Source organism: Cervus elaphus, chromosome 1 (assembly GCF_910594005.1).
Source record: "Cervus elaphus chromosome 1, mCerEla1.1, whole genome shotgun sequence".
In the NCBI taxonomy this organism is placed as follows: Eukaryota; Metazoa; Chordata; class Mammalia; order Artiodactyla; family Cervidae; genus Cervus; species Cervus elaphus.
The window spans coordinates 64,762,783-64,783,249 of record NC_057815.1 but is presented as its reverse complement, the minus strand read 5'-3'; the positions used below and the strand labels follow the sequence as shown (position 1 = coordinate 64,783,249).

Below are 20,467 nucleotides of genomic sequence, written 5' to 3'. Positions count from 1 at the left end.
GATGGACATGAGTTTGAGTAAACTCTGGGAGTTGGTGATGGACAGGGAGGCCTGGTGTGCTGCAATTCATGCTGTAACAGAGAGTCAGACACGACTGAGCAACTGAACTAAACTGAACTGAATGACCTAAATGGGAAAAGAATCCTAAAAAAGTGGATATATATATGTGTGTGTGTGTTTGTGTATAACTGATTTAGTTTGTTGTACAGTAGAAGCTAATACAACATTGTAAATCAACTGCAGTGCAAAAAAAATTAAAAATAGAATTCATTTATTTAAAAAATATAAAATGTACTTGAATAAATTAAAATGAATGTAACTGAACTAAAAAGGTTTTGGAACATTTTTTAAGAGTCCCCTCTGTTGTTTAGTCGCTAAGTTGTTTATGACTCTTTTGCAACCCTGTGTACTGTAGCAATGGCACCCCACTCCAGTACTCTTGCCTGGAGAATCCCATGGACAGTGGAGCCTGGTAGGCTACAGTCCATGGGGTCTCCAAGAGTCAGACACGACTGAACGACTTCACTTTCACTTTTCACTTTCATGCACTGGAGAAGGAAATGGCAGCCCACTCCAGTATTCTTGCCTGGAAAATCCCAGGGACGGGAGCCTGGTGGGCTGCCGTCCATGTGGTCACACAGAGTTGGACACGACTGACGTGACTTAGCAGCAGCAGCAGCAGTACTGTAGTTGGCCCAGTTCCTCTCTCCATGGGATTTCCCCAGCAAGAATACTGGAGTGGGTCGCCATTCCTTCTCCAGGGTATCTTCCCAATCCAGGTGTCAAACCCACATTTCTTGCATTGGCAGGTGGATCTTTTACCACTGAGCCACCAGGGAAGCCCTACAGGTTATAAAAATATAAAAAAGATTGGAAAGTTAAAACTTTAATGGTGGTGATCTATTGTTTATATTTTGATCTAGTGGTATATTTCTCAATGGAACTGTAGAAATTGATGTCTATTGTAGAGTTAGAAAAAACAATTGAGGGACTTCCCTGGTTGTCCAGTGTTTGGGACTTTACCTTCCAATGTAGGGGGTGCAGGTTTCAGCCCTGCTTAAGGATCTAAGATCCCATATCCCTCAAAGCCAAAAATCCAAAAAAAAACAATACAGAAGCAGTATTGCAACAAATTCAGTAGGCTTAAAATAAAATGTTCCACATCAAAAAAATATTAAAAAAATGTACTTGAGGAAGACATCAAACCCTGAACATTGTGGGCACTGAGAGGGAAATGTTTTAGTTGCTTGAGTTGCTCAGTGTGAGGATAGTACATGAGTAAAAGGTTGCTTGGGAGGCTGCCTGGGCCAACCTTTCATCCTGAACCCTGGGGCACCTAGGGCTTCCTTGCCTGGAAAGTCAGAGACAGATTAGAGGAGGCAATCAGAACTCAGAGATCATTTACATGGAGCTGTGGATGTTACCAATAGAATTTAGTCAGGACTGAGAGCTGCTGGTGGCATTCTGAAGGCATTTTCAGGTTTTACTTGTGGTGTGTGGGGTCCCAGGATGTCGAGTTCTGATCTCCGTCATTGGACGTTCCTTTTACCAGTATCTTAGGATGCTTTTCATTGTGGAAAGGTCTTTCCAGCTTCAGATCCACAAAAATCAGCCAGAGTTTGGACCAGAAGACTGCTAAATTCTCTGTGGTCCTCCAGGTGTGCTGTTAAAAGATGTTGAGGTGTGGGGAGGATGGGGCTAGATCAGGTGTTAGTTAAATACTGTGGGAGGGTAGTTCCCAAGTGGCGTGAACACCACTGCTGTTGGTAGTTTTGATAAAGGGAGGGGAAGTTATGTTTGTAGGTTGCAATGGTAACTAACAATATCTTTCTGTCTAATTATGAGGAATGGGAAATAAAGATTTAGATGTGCTACTGAAATTAAAGTGGTTTCTTGAGAAGACAAACATAGTACCAGTTAAGACACAGAGGCAAATAGAATATTCAGAGATTGTTGAAATGTAATGGCAGCATTTGGGTGCAAACTGCAGAAAGACATGAATGTACATGTAACTTGAAAGGTTAGGTGTGTCAGTGATGGCTTTGTGACTGGGACAGGGCATATGGACATTGCTGCAGGTGTATCTGACCAAGTTTTATTTCTTGACCTGGGTGATGTTTGCCTTATAATTGAGGGAGTAGCATTGACATATATACACACTGTGCTGTGCTTACTCATTCAGTCATGTCCGACTCTTTGTGACCCCATGGACTGTAGCCTGCCAGGCTCCTCTGTCCGTGGGGATTCTCCAGGCAAGAATACTGAAGTGGATTGCAATGCCCTCCTCCAGGGGATCTTCCCAACCCAGGGATCAAACCCAGGTCTCCCGCATTGCAGGTGGATTCTTCACCATTTGAGCCACCATGGAAGTCCTATAATATACACTATCATGTGTAAAATAACTAGTGGGAAGCTGCTGTATTGCACAGGGAACTCATGGGTGCTCTGGGATGACCCAGAGGGTAGTGTGGGGGGTGGAAGAGAGGCTCAAGAGGGAGGAGATACAAGTATACACACAGCTGATTCATGCTGTAGTACAGTAGAGACTAACACAACATTGTAAAGTGATTATCATCCAATTAAAAAGTTGAAAAAAAAAGAGAATAGAATTTGTTAGGCCATTCATTTGTTTTGTTTTCTATATTTGCGTGTGTTTGCAATAACAATTTAAAAAATCCAAAAATGACAGAAATATTTTATAGTCCAAGGGACAACAGCCTAACAATAATAGTGTGTCAGTAGCTTCATTTGTAAGTATTTATTTCAAATTCTTCACTTCCCAAGTTCAATCTACCCTGATGCTGTTTTTTGATAATACATTTACCTTCTGACTGTTGTTCCCACTTTACTTCACTCTAAATTCTCTAAGCAGAGGATAATACTTCCACCTCATTCCATTGGCCAAAGCAAGTCATGAAGACATCACAGGTGTAACAGAGTGGGTGGCTCAGACAGTAAAGAATCTGCCTACAATGTGGGAGACCCAAGTTAGATCCCTGGGTTGGGAAGATCCCCTGGAGAAGGGACTGGCAACCCACTCCAGTTATTCTTGCCTGGAGAATTCCATGAACAGAGGAGCCTGGTGGGCTATAGTACATGGGGTTGCAAAGAGTCAGACATGACAGAGCGACTTTCACTCACTTTGACTCACTCACTCCACGATAGAAGAATTGGCTTGTGAGGACAGCAGAGGGAAGAACTATTGGCATCTGTCTGTGCAGATCGTTAGCCACACCTGACACACTATCAGATTGACAAATGTTCTAAGACTTGACATGATAGTTAGTCTACAGGCAAGTTTGTGAGGACAGAGTTACTTTCATGTGGCTGTTCAGTGGCTTTCATGAAAGGTAGTATAATGTGTTCAGTGGGACTCTTTCCATATAGGACAAAACTGCAAATGCACTTATCCCTTGACCTAGGTAACCCTACCTGCAAAACTAGACCATAAGATCTTTTAGTAGAATTATCCAACTTGAGAAGACAGAAAAAATACAGAAAAATAAAAAGGCTTTCAAACGGTGGTAAAACAATGTCAAAAGGTCTAACATATGTGTTGTTTGATTTCCAACTGAAATGAGAGGAGAGAAAAAGGTTTTGTAAGAAATAATTCCTGAGTATATCCAAATGAGGTAAAATTAATCAATTTCCATATTCAAAAATCTCAGTGAATTTCAAGGACAATAAAAACTGAAAGCTCTGTGTAGGCCCATGTAGATGAAGCTTAAAATTATGAAAAAGTGAAGAATCTTGACTGCAAAGTAGATACTTAGGCAAATGAAATAGAGACGTGTCTAAGGCAATCAAGACTCCCATGTCTCCTACTAACTGCTAGGTTAGTAAGTGTATGGACTCTTAGATACAGAGATAAACATCAGTATTTGTGACTCTGGGCTTTGAAACTCATGTGAATTTCATTAATCCTTTCCATGAAGAATTAAATTTTAAAAACTGTGAGCCCATTTTAATTATGGGTATTTATATTCCTGTTGTACTACAGTAGTCAGTAGGAAGCCTGGTTCACATGGTGTATGATTTTTGTATCATATCATCTAGAGATAAGCAAGAGAGAAAGGGAACCAGAGGAAGTGGGGAAAAATTGAACCAGCGCATTTGGAAAGAGGGCAAGGTTGGTGGAGATAGTTCTTTCCCTGGAGCCCTCGTGCGAGTGCTTCCCTCAAGAGTCCAAATTCCACCATGCAGCCAGGTAAATTTCATCTCCAATTGAATGTCTGTTCCTGAAGACTCAGTCTAAGAGCAATGAGTGAATTAGATAGCAGCAGATAGGAGTGGTTTAAGAACCAAGGTAAAGGTTGAGTGAAAAAGCTGGCTTAAAACTCAACATTCAGAAAACTAAGATCATTGCCTCCGGTCCCGTATAGTCAAAGCTGTGGTTTTTCCAGTAGTCATGTATGGATGTGGGAGTTGGACCATAAGGAAGGCTGAGCACTGAAGAATTGATGCTTTTGAACTGCGGTGTTGGAGAACGACTTTTGAGAGTCCCTTGTACTGCAAGGAGATCAAACCAGTCCATCCTAAAGGAAATCAGTCCTGAATGTTCATTGGAAGGACTGATGTTGAAGCTGAAACTCCAATATTTTGACCACCTGTTGCAAAGAGCCAACTCATTAGAAAAGACCCTGATGCTGGGAAGGATTGAAGGCAGGAGGAGAAGGGTACAACAGAGGATAAGATGACTGGATGGGATCACCAACTCAATGGACATGAGTCTGAGCAAGCTCCAGGAGATGGTGAAGGATAGGGAAGTGTGCTGCAGTCCATGGGGTCGCAGAGTCAGACATGACTGAGTGTCTGAGCAACAACCAAAGGCCTGGGCAGGTACATTCCAGATAAGCAAGAGGAGGCAGGACTCTGGAGGCTGTTAGTATGTGTGGAATGATAGTGAGGCACAGATCTGGTTATTTATTTATTTTTGGCTGCACTAGATCTTTGTTGTTGCACATGTTGCTTTTTCTGGTTGTGGCCAGTGGGGGTTACTCTCCAGTTGTGGTACGCACTTTCTCATTGTGGTTGCTTCTCTTGTTGTGGAGCAAAGGCTCTTGGCACATGGGCTTCAGTAGTTACAGCAGGCAGGCTCAGTAGGTGCAACTCCGGGATTCTAGAGTCCAGGCTCAGTAGTTGTGGCTCAGGACCTGAGTTGCTCCCCGGCATGTGGGATCGTCCCAGATCAGGGATTGAAACTGTGTCTCCTGCCTTGGCAGGTGGACTCTTAACCACTGGACCACCAAGGAAGTCCAAATCTAGTTATTATAGCTGAAGTGGAGGGTGAGATCTGGGAAGGGAGGTGGGAGTATATCGTCTGTCTGATGTTCCTGAAATTTTGTAAATAAAGAGACACCTTCCAAAAAATGAGAGGTATGCTATTAATTCTACCAGGCTGGAGATACTTACTTAGACTGCAGATATGTCATTGCAAATATGAAGAGTCCTGAGAATGACTGGGGTCTTTGCTGGGGTTCCCAGGGCAGGGGATGGAAAGAGGAGACTTTTAGGTTTTCTTAAGCAGATGTCAGGGGAGGCATTTGAAGCAGATTTCTAGGAGGAATCTAGGATGAACATGTACTAGACCAAAGTTGCTCTCTCAGAAGAACAACCTGCCAAATAACCCTGGGTTCCAAGGCTTTGGTCTTTCCCTAAAATTAAAAACAGACACAGACACTTCCTTTTTTTCCCTTTTATCCTAACACATGACCACCATTAGCACAATCATCTGTTGTGTTTCAAGCCCCTGTGTGTGTAGAAATGTGACTTTTCAGCTTCTTCCTCCTCGCTGAGCAGCCTTATGCTCTAGAGTTTTGTGTGTCAAGGCCAGTGACTGGGCTCCCTTGACCAGTAAGTCTAAGGGTAGAACAATTTTTTTCATTGGTGGGAGGATGGAAATAGGAGCTGATTTTTCTCAACTCAAAGTAAAAGCAGAGTAAGCAAGATAGGTAACCTGGGATGGAAGATACAGTGTTCATCAGCCTAAGATATAACAGTACTGAGATAGTTTTTCCTCAGATAACTTTCCTCAGAGAGAATCAACATTTGTCTCCAGTTTTCTAAAATCACCAACTTAAAATTTGCTTCTCTGTCAACCTGAAGTCTCTAGGATTCTGGAAGTTTCCCAAAATTTTCTGCATCCCCAGGTTGTAACGTGGTGCTTAATAGTAGTTAATGTTCCAAATATACTTCTGAATGTCGGCATTGGTCAATGAAGGAAAGTACACTAGCCAATACAGAGTAAACTTTCTACTTCTAGAATAACCTTCTAAATATAATGGTTTTGCATGCCAGCGGTAATGCTTTTCTTTTCCAATTTCAGTCATTTCTACTTTGTTCCCTAAGATGTGAGCAGGAGTGACTCACTCCAAACACACAGGCCTCATTGATGACACCAGAAATAAACTCTTACATGTATGGTCATCTACAGTCAATGAGGAAAAGATAGACTCCATGATAAATGGTATTAGGAAAACTGGATAATTAGGAGGAAAAAAAAATGAAACTGTACTGTTATCTCACATCACTCAAAAAAAAAAATCCCCTCAAAATGGATTAAAGATCAAACCCAAACCATAAGACTCCTAAAAGAAAACAGAGAAACAACTCCTTGAGCTGGTCATGGCAATGAGTTTTAATGTATGGCACTAAAATCACAAATAACAAAAGCAAAAATCAAAAGTGAGACTATATCAACTCAAATGCTCTGCACAGCAGAAGAAACACCTAACAAAATGAAAAAATATCAAAGTATGGAATGAGAGAAAATTTTTTGCAGAACATATCTTGTAAGAGGTTATTATCCAAAATATGCAGGGAACTTGTCCAACTGAATAGCAAAAAAAATCCAAACAACCTGATTTAAAAATGGGCTCATGGGCTGAATAGACATTTTTCCAAAGAAGATATACAAATGGCCAAAGGTCCATGTAAAGGTTCTCAACATTACTAATCATCAATGAATCAAAATAAAAAAGACATTCATTAGTCAATTCACACTTGCTTAAATGGCTATTTAATAAAAAAGAAAGGTCAAACTTTGGTGAGGATGAGGGTAAAAGTGAAACATTGTGCACTATTGTTGGAAACGTAAGTTAGTTCAGTCACTGTGGAAAATAGTATGGATGGTCCTCGAAAATTAAAAATAAAACTACTAGATGATCTAGCAGACCCACTTCTGGATGTCTAGCCAAAATAATTGAAATCAGAACCTTAAAGAGATATCTGTACTGTCATGTTCATTGCAGCATTATAGCCATATATGGAAATAACATAGGTGTCCATGTATCATGAATGCATAAGGGGGATGTGGTACACACACACACACACGCATGTGCACACACACACACGGGAATATTATTCATTCATGAGAAAGAAGAAAATTTCTCCATTTGTAAAAACATGAATGGATCTCAAGGACACCATGCTAAGTGGAATAAGCCAGTCATAGGAGGACTAATACTGCATGATTTTGCTTATATGATGTGTCTAAATAGTCAAACTCATAGAAACAGAAAGTAGAATGTTGGTTGTCAGGCACTGGGAAGAGGGGAATGGGGAATTGCTGTTCAATGGGCTATAGTTCCAGTCATACAGGATGAAAAAGTTCTAAGAGATCTCATGAACAACATGTGCTTAGAGTTAATGACACTGTACTGTGTATTTAAAATTCAGCTAAGAAAGTAGATCTCATTTTTTTTTTACCACAGTGAAGAAAAACCCATCTGTATATTGTCTACAAGAAACCTATCTCAACTGTAAAGAATCAGATGAGTTAAAAATAATATGATAGAGTAAGATATACCTTGCAAACACTAAACAAAAGAAAGCTGAGGTAGCTCTGTTTACTTGCGATAAAGCACACTTCAGAATGATGAAGATTATCTGGAATAAAGAAGTGTATTGTATAATGACAGCATGGTTGATTCTTCAAGAAGACATAACAATTGAAATGTATATGTTCTTGAAAACAGAAGGTCAAAATATGTGAGCCAAAACCAGATAAAACTGTATGAAGAAAGAGACAAATCAATCCACTATTATAGTTGGAGGCATTATCATCTTTCTTTGACTTTGATAAACCAGGCAGTCCAAAAATCCATGAAAATTTAGTTGTCAGGACAAAACTATGAACTAACTTGATCTAGTAGACAATTGTGGAAGAGTCTTGTCAATCATAGCAGAACAAAGATTATTTTCAAGCTCACATAGAATATTTGCCAGACTAGACATCATTCTGGGCCATAAAGCACATCTTAACATATTTTAAAAACATCAATCTAGTAAAGTATATTCTTAGATCAGAAATAAAAAACAGAAAGTTAGCATGAAAATATCTTAATACTTAAGAGATTAAACAAAATATTAACACGTCCAAATAACACGTGGGTTAAAAAAATTCCTAAGAGTATTTTTCATAGAGGAGAGTTTCTTGAGACTAGACAGTATATATTCAACTTGTTCCTGACCAGGTCATATATGTATGAAGGTTAAGAAAATACACATCATAGATATTAGGATCATTTATGTGTTTTATTACACAGAAGACAAGTAAACAAAAATTGTTAAATTAAGACATGAGTATGAATTAAAATTTTGCTCAAGTTTTTATCTAGCGGAGCTATTTCTGTAAAGTTTATTTCAGCAAAATTAATGATTTTTATTTCTCCTGTGGCTGGAAGTACATGATCACAGTGCTCAGGGCAATGTCTGGCTGTCAAAAACAATTAAACTTGGGTAAAATACTGGGTTGAGAAGTTGGAGATTAGTGACAATGGCCCAATTAGTAAGAGCCCCAGAAATAAACCTGCAGTTCAGTAAAGTCAAGTTTTATTTTACACATTTCAGTAAGGGACACTGAACAATATAGGGGTGTCTGACCAAACAAATAAAAAAGGTACAGTTATGGGATTTAGAATTGGTTTATGAAAAAGCTGTGTGTAGTTATAACAAAACACAATTTTTTTTGAAGTTGATATTAATTTCAACCTCTGTCTTGAGAAACAATAATGCACAAGAGTACTTGGATAATTTATTGAACATAAAGTTATTTTTAAGTTAAAAAGTTTATGTATGCATTCACAGTGAGCAGGTAAAACTACTTTAAAAGAATACACAAAAAGCATTAGCATTTCCCCCCCTGAACACTCATAAATGTGAATTTTTGGTGAATAAGCAGTAAATGGAATGATAATCTAGGCTGGCAAATGAAATGAAATATGTCACAAATGTCAAGAATCACAAGGTTTCTACAAATTGTGCATGGACATCTTCATACCCTCAGGAAAAAATGAAGACTCATGATATATAACTCCAAAATATGGATCTTATGATGACTCTAGGGATAAACATAATTCAAATCATCCTTATATGAAGGACAAAAATTTGAAAATAATCTTTACATAATAATTGTAGGCATTGATATAGCAGATTGAAAATAACTTTAATTTTCATTAATTTATCTCAATATTTAATGGCATTGTAAGTATTAAACAAGACTGTAGCAAAGTTGGTTTTGCTGGGGTGGGTTTTTTGTAGGAAAACATCCTAAGTATAAACACTGAGTGTGGGGTGGAGAGTAGAGCATGTGGAGAGAACAGGAGAAGAAACAGGAGGGAAAGGCTGAGCTGTGCATGGATGAACTGAGCAGTGGATCTAGGCTATTTGGGAGGTGACAAGGCTGGTGGAGAAAACTCTCCCTGGGGCTCTGACGTAAGTGCTTCCCTCAAGGGCTCTCCTGACAGAGAATAAACAGCCTAAATGTCTGGACCCCAGCAAGCTGACTTTCATCATCAATCTTATGTCTGTTCCTGAAGACTCAGGAAAGGCTGGTGAGTGAGTTAGATGCCCGAGGGTGGGGTGGTTCCAGGACCAAGGTAAAGACTGGGCTTGTTTTATGTTCCAGACATGTCAGAGGGGACAGGCCTCTTGGAGGCTATTGACATATGTGCAGAAAGCCTGGCAAAGACCAAGGCATCCAACTGGTTGCTCCCAGTCCATGTGGAGGGTAAAGTTTAGGGAGGGAGGTGCAGAGTGTATAGGCAGCTGAGGTTAATGAAGGTCTATAAAGAATGCAAAGTGATCTAACATATGACAAGTGTCTAATAATTGGGCCAGACATGAGAAAACAAAACAGATATTGACTTAGACTCAAGACCCTTCTGCCAATATGATAAGAGCCCTGACAATGACAGAGGTCTATCCTAGACTCCTAAGGCAGGACTTGGGAAGTGGACCAGGACTTCTCAGGCAGGTATGAGAAGAGAACTGTGAGGGAAGAGCCTTGAGTGTGAGCATTTAGGCTGAACTTTTGTCAGACCAAGGTCACTCTAACTTCATTAGGGGAACAATGGAAGAGGCAAATCTTCACACTGAGCTTTTTGACATCTTTGCCTGGCCCCATTCTATAAAATTTCCTTTGTTTCATTCTTCCCCCAATAATTGCCTGTCCATTCACAGCTTCCAACCTACCCTGCTCTTTTCAGTATTCCTATGCACAGCCTCCTGGATCTCAACAAATGGGGTTCACAAACATGTGGTATTTCAATTTGAATATCCACTTTTTACTATTGCTTCCTCTTCTTTCCATTCTCCTTATAATAAACTAACCAATACAAGGTGAAGTTCAAGTTCAAGTTCAAGAAACCTCTTGTTATAGCATTCTCAGATACATATAATGGTTTCCTTTGTACATTCATGGGCTTCCCTGGTGGCTCAGAAGGTAAAGAATCTGCCTGCAATGCAGGAGACCTGGGTTCGATTCCTGGATCAGGAAGATCCCCTGGAGAAGGTAATGGCAACCCACTCCAGTATTCTTGCCTGGAGAATTCCATGGACAGAGGAGCCTGGCAGGCCATAGTCTATGGGGTCACAAAGAGTTGGACACAACTGAGTGACTAACACTTTCACACTTTGTATATTCATAATCCTTTGTTTGTAAGAGAAATATATACAGTGATGTGCTTTATATGATTATCTGAAGATATGCATATCTTTTTAAAAGTAGACTTTTAAAATATTTTAATTCTTATTTTAAAGTTTTAAATTTTATAATGTAGTATAGCTGATTAATGGGCTTCCCTCATAGTTCAGTTGGTAAAGAATCCACCTGCAATGCAGGAGACTGCGGTTTGATTCCTGGGTCAGGAAGATCCCCTGGAGAAGGGATAGGCTACACATTTCAGTATTCTTGGGCCTCTCTTTTGGCTCAACTGGTAAAGAATTCGCCTGCAATGCCAGAGACCTGGGTTGGGAAGATCGCCTGGAGAAGGGAAAGGCTACCCACTCCAGTATTCTGGCCTGGAGAATTCCATGGACAGTATGGCTCGTGGGGTCACAAAGAGTAAGGCATGACAGAGTGACTTTCACTTTCACTTTCCTTTCACAGCTGATTAACAATGTGATAGTTCCCTTTCTCCCCAGAAACCATAAATTCATTCTGTAATCTGTGAATCTGTTTCTGTCTGTAAATAAGTTCATTTGTATCATTTAAGATTATGATATAAGTGATACCATGTTTTATTTTTCCTTCTCTGTTTGGCTTACTTCACTTAGGATGACAATCTCTAGGTCCATCCATGTGCTATAAGTGACATTATTTCATTCTTTTTAATGGCTGAGTAATATTCCACTAAATATATGTACAACATCTTCTTTATCCATTTCTCTGTTGATGGACATTTAGGCTGCTTCCATGTTTTGGCTATTGTAAACAGTGCTACAAGGAATATTGGGGTGCATGTATCCTTTTGGATGGTGTTTTTTCTCCAGATTTATGCCCAGGAATGGGATTGCAGGGTTATATGGTAGCTTTGTTTTTAGCTTTTTGAAGGAATATCCACACTGTTCTCCATAGCAGTTGTACAAACTTATATTCTCACCAGCAGTGTAGAAGAGTCCCATCTCTCCGTACCCTGGAGATGTGCATAACTTTTAGTTAGACTATCACTCACTGAGGCACAGAATATACCCTACTGGCTTTTCATGTTTCTTTTTTGCGTGTTCACAGAAGATGAAGAGTGTGAGATATGCCAAAAGTCTTTGTGACTTCACAAAGTATATTCCAGGAAAATCTGAATTTTCATCTCTGTCGGAGAGTTTGAGGTGATGTCTCTGGTAGTCTCTACATATATGCTTTCTTTAAACCACACTAGTGTTAGCCACATAGTCTTTTGCTTGCTGGGCAACCCTGGCCTTGATGACTAGCATATGTGGATCTTCAATCCCTTCTTCATTTCCTATGTCATCGCCCTGCTTGGGAACAGCCTGCTGATCTTCATTATCTTCATGGAATGGCGCCTCCATGAACCCACGTACCTCTTCCTCTGCTTGCTCTCTGGAGCAGACATTGTCCTCTCCACATGCACAGTCCCTCAGGTCTTGGATATCTTCTGGTTCAGTGTTGGGTGGATCTTCCTGGATCGCTGCATCACCCAGCTCTTTCGTCCATTTCACCTTCATTCTGAGTGAGGGATTTTTCTGGTGAAGCCATTTAACTTCTACATTGTCATATGCTACCCTCTGAGATATACCACTATTCTTACACACACACTGATTGGGAAAATTGGTGTTATCATCTTTCTGAGAAGTTATTGTATGATTTTCCCCCATGATATTTCTTTTGAAAATATTGACTTTCTGTCAAAATAATGTCATCCCACACAATTTTGTGAACACACTGACTTGGCCAAATATGCTTGTAATGACATTGAGTGAACATCTGGAATGGACTCTCTGTCATAATGTCAACAGTGGTCTTAGATGTCCTATTAATTTTTTGTTTCCTACATTCTGATTCTGCATGCTGTCTTCCACATCCCTTCCAAAGACGTTTGTCACAAGGCTCTCAACACGTGTGGCTCCCATGTCTGCATCATCATTCTCTTTTATGGGCCTGGAATCTTCACAACCCTGACTCAGAGGTTTGGTCGGCACATTCCGCCTCACATCCACATCTTGTTGACCAATGTCTGCTTTCTGACTCTACCTGTGCTGAACCCCATCATTTATGGGATCAAGACCAAGCAAATCTGGAGCAGGTGGCTCACATATTTTTTTCCAAGGCAAAGATAACTTTGGAGGATGAACAGAATTTTCAGCTTTTGTAGGTATCTATGATGTGAGCTGTAGAATTGGTGGGTGGAAACCCTAGTGGTAAATTGGATACTAGGAAACAGTGAATTCTATTCCAGTGGAAGTTTTCCAAGAAGGTTCTGGGACTTACATCTTGTGCAGTCAAATCAACAGAGAAAGTAATACCATGTTTGATTGAGCATGCTATGTCTTATGCAGAGCCTGTGAATTTCCAAAGCCATGCATCTTTCATGTCTCTAGCTTGATTTGGTAATAGAGGAAATAAATACAGTGTTCTGGTTTAAGTTTATTCAACTATTTCTCACTGAGTTTTTCACCCTTTGAGACATCTTGTGACATCCCTGGACAGTCACATACAAAGGGTACATTTGTCAGTTATGCAAGATGAATAACTTCTAGAGATGTAATGGATAGCATTGTAACTATAGTTAACTATACTATATATTTGAAATTTTAAGAGGTTTTATCTTAAGTTTTCTCATCACATACAGACACAAATTGTAGTTAAGTGTATAGAATATGTTAATTGGCTTGATTTCTTAATCATTTCAAAATAAATATATCAAAATAATACATTGTATGCCTTAGAAGTATAAACTTTATATTGGTAAATTATAGCTAAATGAAGAAGGAACAAAAAGAGTTCCCCTAAACACAGCCACTAGATAGGTAAATAATTTGGTATTAAGATGATTAAAAAATGAACATGTCCATAAATATGTGCATACATACTTAGTTGTGTCTGGCATTTGCAACCCTATGGACTGTAGCCTGCCAGGCTCCTCTATCCATGAGATTCTCCAGGCAAGAATACTGGAGTGGGTTGCTATTGCCTTCTCCATGAGATTTTCCTGACCCAGGGGTTCAACCTGTATCTTCTGTATTACCCGCATTGGCAGATGGATTCTTTACCACTGAGCCACCTGGGAAGCCTGCTCATAAGTATAGGCAGACACCTATGTAGTCGTACATTTAGAAAAAGTGGAATTATATTAGTGAAAGCATTTTTGTGTGTGCCATTATCTAACTTGTCCATGACTTACATCAGTAAGTTGTGAATCATAAGAGTAAGTCTTAATATCTGAAAAGAAAAGGAGAAATGTCTGTAGGGTACTGGTTGTGAACACAGGAAATGTGGCTCCTATTTTTAACCAAGGAGAGTACACTGGCAGCACACTGACTTTTGGGCAGGGGAAATCCATGACAGTCTATTCAGCTGCCTGATTGTAAACAACTTCTGAATGTAGGAACTACAACATGCATTATTCCTGGTTCCTTCTTCAGCAGCATGTTATATTAGAGGATAGAATAGAGTCTGTGCTAGACACACAGGGAATATGACCAGAACCATTGCATGAACCCAAGGGTAACCATTCCCTTTGAAAGAACTGATATAATTGTGCCCAGGAAAGACATTCCATAGAGGTGGAGCTCACACAACTCCCACAAAGTCTCTTTGCACGTAACACAAAGGCAGGACAAGGACAAAAATGGCCATGAATTCAGGGTGAAGTGGCAATCCAGGGTAACACCCAAGAAAAGTGCTTTAAGAAGTTGTCTCACATCTGAATTTTCTCTTCACCTACTTTGGGCCTTCGAATCTGTACTTCAGCCTGAATAGTGCCCACAAACCCAAATGTCATCCCACCTCCATGCCCCTGCTACTTGCTTAGAAACAACCAAGCCATCCCAGCTACCACAGGTATGGAAAGGGTTAACTGTATAAATGGATTCAAGCTTTTGTATGAAAACACTCAGGATTACCACATATTTAGAATATACTTCTCAGTAGTGTAGTCATGGTACTGTTAGTCTCTCACTCATGTCCAGCTCTTTGTGACCTCATGGACTCTAGCCTGCCAGGCTCCTCTGTCCATGGGATCCCCCAGGCAAGAATACTTCAGTGGGTAGTCATTCCTTTCTCCAGTGGATCTTCCTGACCCAGGGATCGAACCAGGGTCTCCAGCATTGCAGACAAATTCTTTACTGTCTGAGCCACCAGTAAAGCCCATATTTCTCAATAATCACACCATAAACAAATAAACTAAAACTTGTAAATAAAAGGAGTGACTCAACAAACATTAATGGACACCCACTTTATAACTTACCAGATCTAAGCTAAAATATGGATATATAGAAATATATATCATATTCCCCCTCTCTTAGGAAGGCCATACATTATAGCAGACAAAATAGCTAGCAATTAAAATGTCTTGTGATAAATTATGTAGACAACGCTGTGGAACACTGTGAGACAAAGGACAGTCACTCTGCCTAGCTGGGAGTGAGAGGAGTCGTCCTATAGGAGCTGATTCCTGTGCTGAGTGTTGACCAGTAGCAAGTTTCCCAGGTCAAAGGACTTGGGAATAGCAAGTAGGCAGTCTGAGAAGTAGAATATGAGGGGCAAGAGAGGGTCCTTAAGAGACAGGCAAGGTGATCCAGGAAAGGCCTTGAATATGAAGGAGCTCAGGACTTGCCGTTCCCAAATAGGTCACTTTGAAATAATGATTATTTGGAGTGAAAGAGAAATTGAAAGTGAAAGTCACTCAGTCATGTCCGACTCTTTGCGACCCCATGGACTATACAGTCCATGGAATTCTCCAGGCCAGAATACTGGAGTGGGTAGCCTTTCCCTTCTCCAGGGGTGCTTGAAAAACAGTGAATGACATGGAGGCTCTCTGACCACTTTTTCTACTTAAAAACAGCCCATACAATTTCCCAGGAGAAAGGTGACCTCCCTGTAGCAGCAGCAGCAGACCGTCCTTGTTTGCAGAGACTGGGAAGCCATGCTGAAATGGGTCTGAAAAAACAAGTTTGACAAAATAATTCTTATCTCCCCTTGTTCCTGCCTTCTGTACCATATATTCTCTAGTCACTTCCTTATAACTTATTGTGCCTCACTCAAAGCCCTGTGTCTTGACACTTCATCACAAATTTATTATTATTTCTTTGTCTTAAAAATATGAGAGCTTTTTGGTCTGGTCATTTATTTAGGGCTTCATTCAGTTGTGAAGGTCCTCATATACAGGTAAATATTGAATAGATCTTGTACACTTTTCTGTCTGCTTCATCTGTCTCCTGTCAGTTTAATGTTTAGGCTCAGGCAGAGACCTTAAGCAGGTAGAGGAGGGTGGCTGAGTGGTAAAGAATCTATCTGTAATGCAGGAGATGCGGGTTTGATCCCTGGGTTGGGAAAATCCCCTGGAGAAGGAAATAGCAACACACTCCAGTATCCTTGCCTGGGAAATCCCATGGACAGAGGAGCCTGGTGGACTACAGTCCATGAGGTCGAAAAGAGACACGACTTAGTGACTAAACAACAAAGCACTATTCACACTAGAGATTTAGACATTAGCTGATATTCACAGTGGCTGTTTGAGAATGTTAATAAGCCATGATCTGACTTTGAATAAAGAAAGTAAATTATGGTGATTTGACCCTTAGGATTTGGTGTGTGTACTTAGATTCAAATTAAGTAGACTCAAATTTTGGACACTGGCAGTGTCAGCAATGTGTCAAATTATTATAGGCATTTGATCAATTCTTGCTGCTACATTTCCCATTACAAAAAAAGATACTTAAGTAAATAGGTTTTAGTACAAAATCTATCTCAAATTTTTGCTAAGAAGAATATATGTGCTATTTCAGCTTATTAGAATTAGAAAAAACTCACTTTTAATCAATCAATTCAACAAGTATTTATTGGACGACTTTATGAGCTCGACATTATGCTGGGTGTTAGGTAAGATGCGTGCGTGCTCAGTTGTGTTCAACTCTTTTCGACCCCATCGACTGTAGCCCTCCAGGATCCTCTGTTCACGGGATTTTCCAGGTGAGAATACCGGAATGGGTTGCCACTTCCTCCTCCAGGAGATATTCTCAACCCAGGGATCACACCCGGGTCTCCTGCATTGGCAGGTGGATTCTTTACCAATGAGCCACCAGGGAAGGAAGTAAGCCTAAGCACTTACAATCCCTATCTTTCAGGTATTTCAATCCATTGAGGAATTAAAATAATAATCAGCTTTCATACAAGTGTAGGCACTTTTGAGTGCTTTGGGATCTCAAAGGAAAAGCTATGTGGGACTGGGAGGGAACATAAGTTTCTTGGATGGAAATGAGTTTAGGTTTGATCTAACAGCTGAATAGATTACTTAGAAGGTGTTTGTAGATGGAGGTCGAGACAGAGAACTTTGAGGGGAGAGAACACAGCTTGTACAAAGATACTGAGGCTAGACAGAGACTGCTACCTTCAAGGAAATGAAAGGACTAAAAGATCCCCAGCATGTCTTTCTAACAGGTAAGATTAGAACCGTTTTCATTTTTTGTTAAACAAGGAAGCCATTAAAGTATTTAAGCATGAGTTACACTTGATCAGATGTGTGTTTTGCAGGTAGCTTTCCTTTCCTTATCTGTTTAGATTCTCGAGTGGAATGGGGCAGAGCAGCAGCAGAGACTTGAGGGCACATCAGGTATGCAAAATCTGGGAATGGAAGACATTTCCTTTAAGATACAGAATTTGAAAGTCCATTAACCCTCAGACCTGAAGTGTCCTGGTATTGACTTTCCTTTGTACAACTTTTAGGGCTTTAGGCTTCAAAGTAGGTTCTCAGTCTAGCTGCTGTGGCATCCTCTGGGAGTTTGTTGGAAGTATATATTCTTGGATCTCACTCTGGATTAATAAATCAGAAATTGCATGTTAGGATGATCCTAAAAGAACCTGTTAGGTTATTTGAATACAGGTGATTTAAGTAACATTGCTTAAGGTAAAAGATTCTCAACTTTGGTTGTATGTTATATCCACCTGGCTAGTTTGAGGAACTATTGCTATCTAGTTCCCACCAGCAGACACCAGGATTTAAAATTTTCCTGAATCTAACGATTGTTAAAACTCTTCAGAAACTTCTAATGTATAGTTGTGTACCTAAGAAGTAAAGATAGGACTTTGTATTTTCAGAAATGCCTGCCTCAGGCAGTTGTCCACAAGCACTGGTGGGCACAGAATCACCTGGGGGGATTTTCATAACATAGATTTGGGCTCCACCCCCAGAGTATCTGACTTAGTAGGTCTGGGGTCCATATTTACATTTTCCTCAAGTTTCTACTTGATGCTAAAGCTAGTGGTCTGGGGAATCCACTTGGAGAAACAGTGCTTTAGAGGGTATAATGACTTAGGAAAATTAGCAATTCACAACCACCTCCCATAAGAGAAGCATTAAAATATAGTGTGTTGCTTCATAGATATTGTCCCTGCACAAGTGTAAAGTCATATGTTTATCTTTCCTTTTTGTTTGGTATTTTTATAATTTATAAGTATATAATATTCACTTAAAACTTAAGACATATGAAAATGAAAATAATTTTAAATGTATTGCATTTCTGTATGCAAATGTTTGGGTTTCCTGGGTAGCTCAGCTGGTTCAATTCCTGGGTCAAGAAGATCCCCTGGAGAAGGGATAGGCTACCTACTCCAGTACTTTTGGGCTTTCCTGGTGGCTCAGATGGTAATGACTCAGTCTGCATTGCAGGAGACCTGGATTTGACCCCTGGGTTGGGAAGATCCCTGGAGGAGGGCATGGCAACCCACTCCATTATTCTTTCCTGGAGAATCCCCATGGACAGAGGAGCCTGTCGAGCTACAGATCATGGGGTCACACAGTGACTAAGCACAGCACAGCAGGTGCAAATACTCACATAAAGCTGAATTTGAAAGCATGAAAGTAGGCAGAAGCTCTTACCAATTCCTGATTTTCTTGCAATCCCACTCCTGGGAATATACCCAGACAAAACTATAATTAACAATATAACAATACATCAATATGTTCATCTCTATATTCATAGCTGCACTGTCCACAACAGCCAAAACATGGAAACAAACTAAATGTCCACTGACAGATGAATGGATAAAGAAGATGTGAACATTGATACAACTGAATACTACTCAGCCATTAAAAATAAGGAAAAATGCCATTTACAGCAACATGGGTGCAATTAGAGATTTTCATACTTAGAGAATAAGTCAAAGTGAAAGATTATGGTATCACTTACAGGTGGAATCTAAAGTATGACAGAAATGAACGTATCTACAAAACAGAAACAGACTCCTAGTCATAGAGAACAGACTTGTGTGTGCGTAGGGGAAGGGGGAAGGGAGAGGGATGGACTGGGAGTTTGGAGTTGGTGATGAAAACTATTGCATTTAGAATGGATAAACAACAAAGTCCTAATGATTAGCACAGGAAACTCTATTGAATATCCTGTGATAAACCATAGTTGAATATAAAAATGTATATATGTGTATTGCTGAATCACTTTATACAGCAGATTGGCACAACATTGTAAATCAATTATGTTGTTTAGTTGCTAAGTCCTGTCCAATTCTTTGCAACCCCATAGACACCCCAACAGGTTCCTCTGTCCACGGGGACTCACCAGGCAAGAATAGAGGGTTGCCATTTCCTTCTCTCAGCTATACTTCAATAAAAAAATTAAAAAAAGAAATTATCAATATTTGTCCTTAACATATCATGAGATATTTCACAGTCATTACCAATAGGTAGATTTGCTTTCACAAATTCTTTTTAGGACAAGGCTCCAGTAAGTATCTTGAGTATCTGGCAGATGTTCTGCATGAGTTCATCACACTTAGTCGAGACTGAGACATGGAGAAGTCCTACTCCAGCAGTGGCTTCTTGGTTCCATTTTGGAGCACTTTCTTACTAATACCAAGAAGATTTTGGTTCTCCTTCCAAATATGAAATACAGAAAATTCTGTGTTGCTGAAACACTAATAAATGATCAGTAGGGATGTAGTCCAGAATGTGACTTTTGTACTGGTGAAAAGTTTTATGAATTATGGGGCCAAATTTGCACAATCTTATGATTTATAGTTTCATTTCAAGAATATCCAACTGTATCTTAGTGCAACAATATTACAGTTATAGGTAAAGTTGCCTTGAATGTCAGTTAAAAATTTTAAAATAGACTTCTGGGCAAATCATGAACAGTTCACTTCAGTGTTGTAACATTTTAGAGTTCACCTAGTTGAGCTGATCCCTGAGATAATTGTAAAATTCTGGTCAGTTTCATCTCTCATTCACTTTGCAAAATCACAGGGCCAGATCTAGGTATTAAAAACCTCCATTGGGTTCCCATTGTACTATAAAGCTACAGGAATCAAAACAGTATGATACTGGCACAAAAAATAGAAATGTAGATCAATGGGACAAGATAGAAAACCCAGAAATAAGCCCATGCACCTATAGTCAATTAATCTATGACAAAGGAGGCAAGACTACATAATATTGGAAAGATAGTTGCTTCAACAAATGATGCAGGGAAAACTGGACAGCTACATGTTAAAAAAAATGAA

The 20,467-nt window shown here is 39.8% G+C and overlaps 1 pseudogene; it reads left to right on the top strand.

The window, feature by feature from the left end:
- The first annotated feature begins 12,132 nt into the window (after positions 1-12,132).
- On the top strand, positions 12,133-13,109 carry LOC122702388 (annotated as a pseudogene).
- The last annotated feature ends 7,358 nt before the right edge of the window (positions 13,110-20,467 follow it).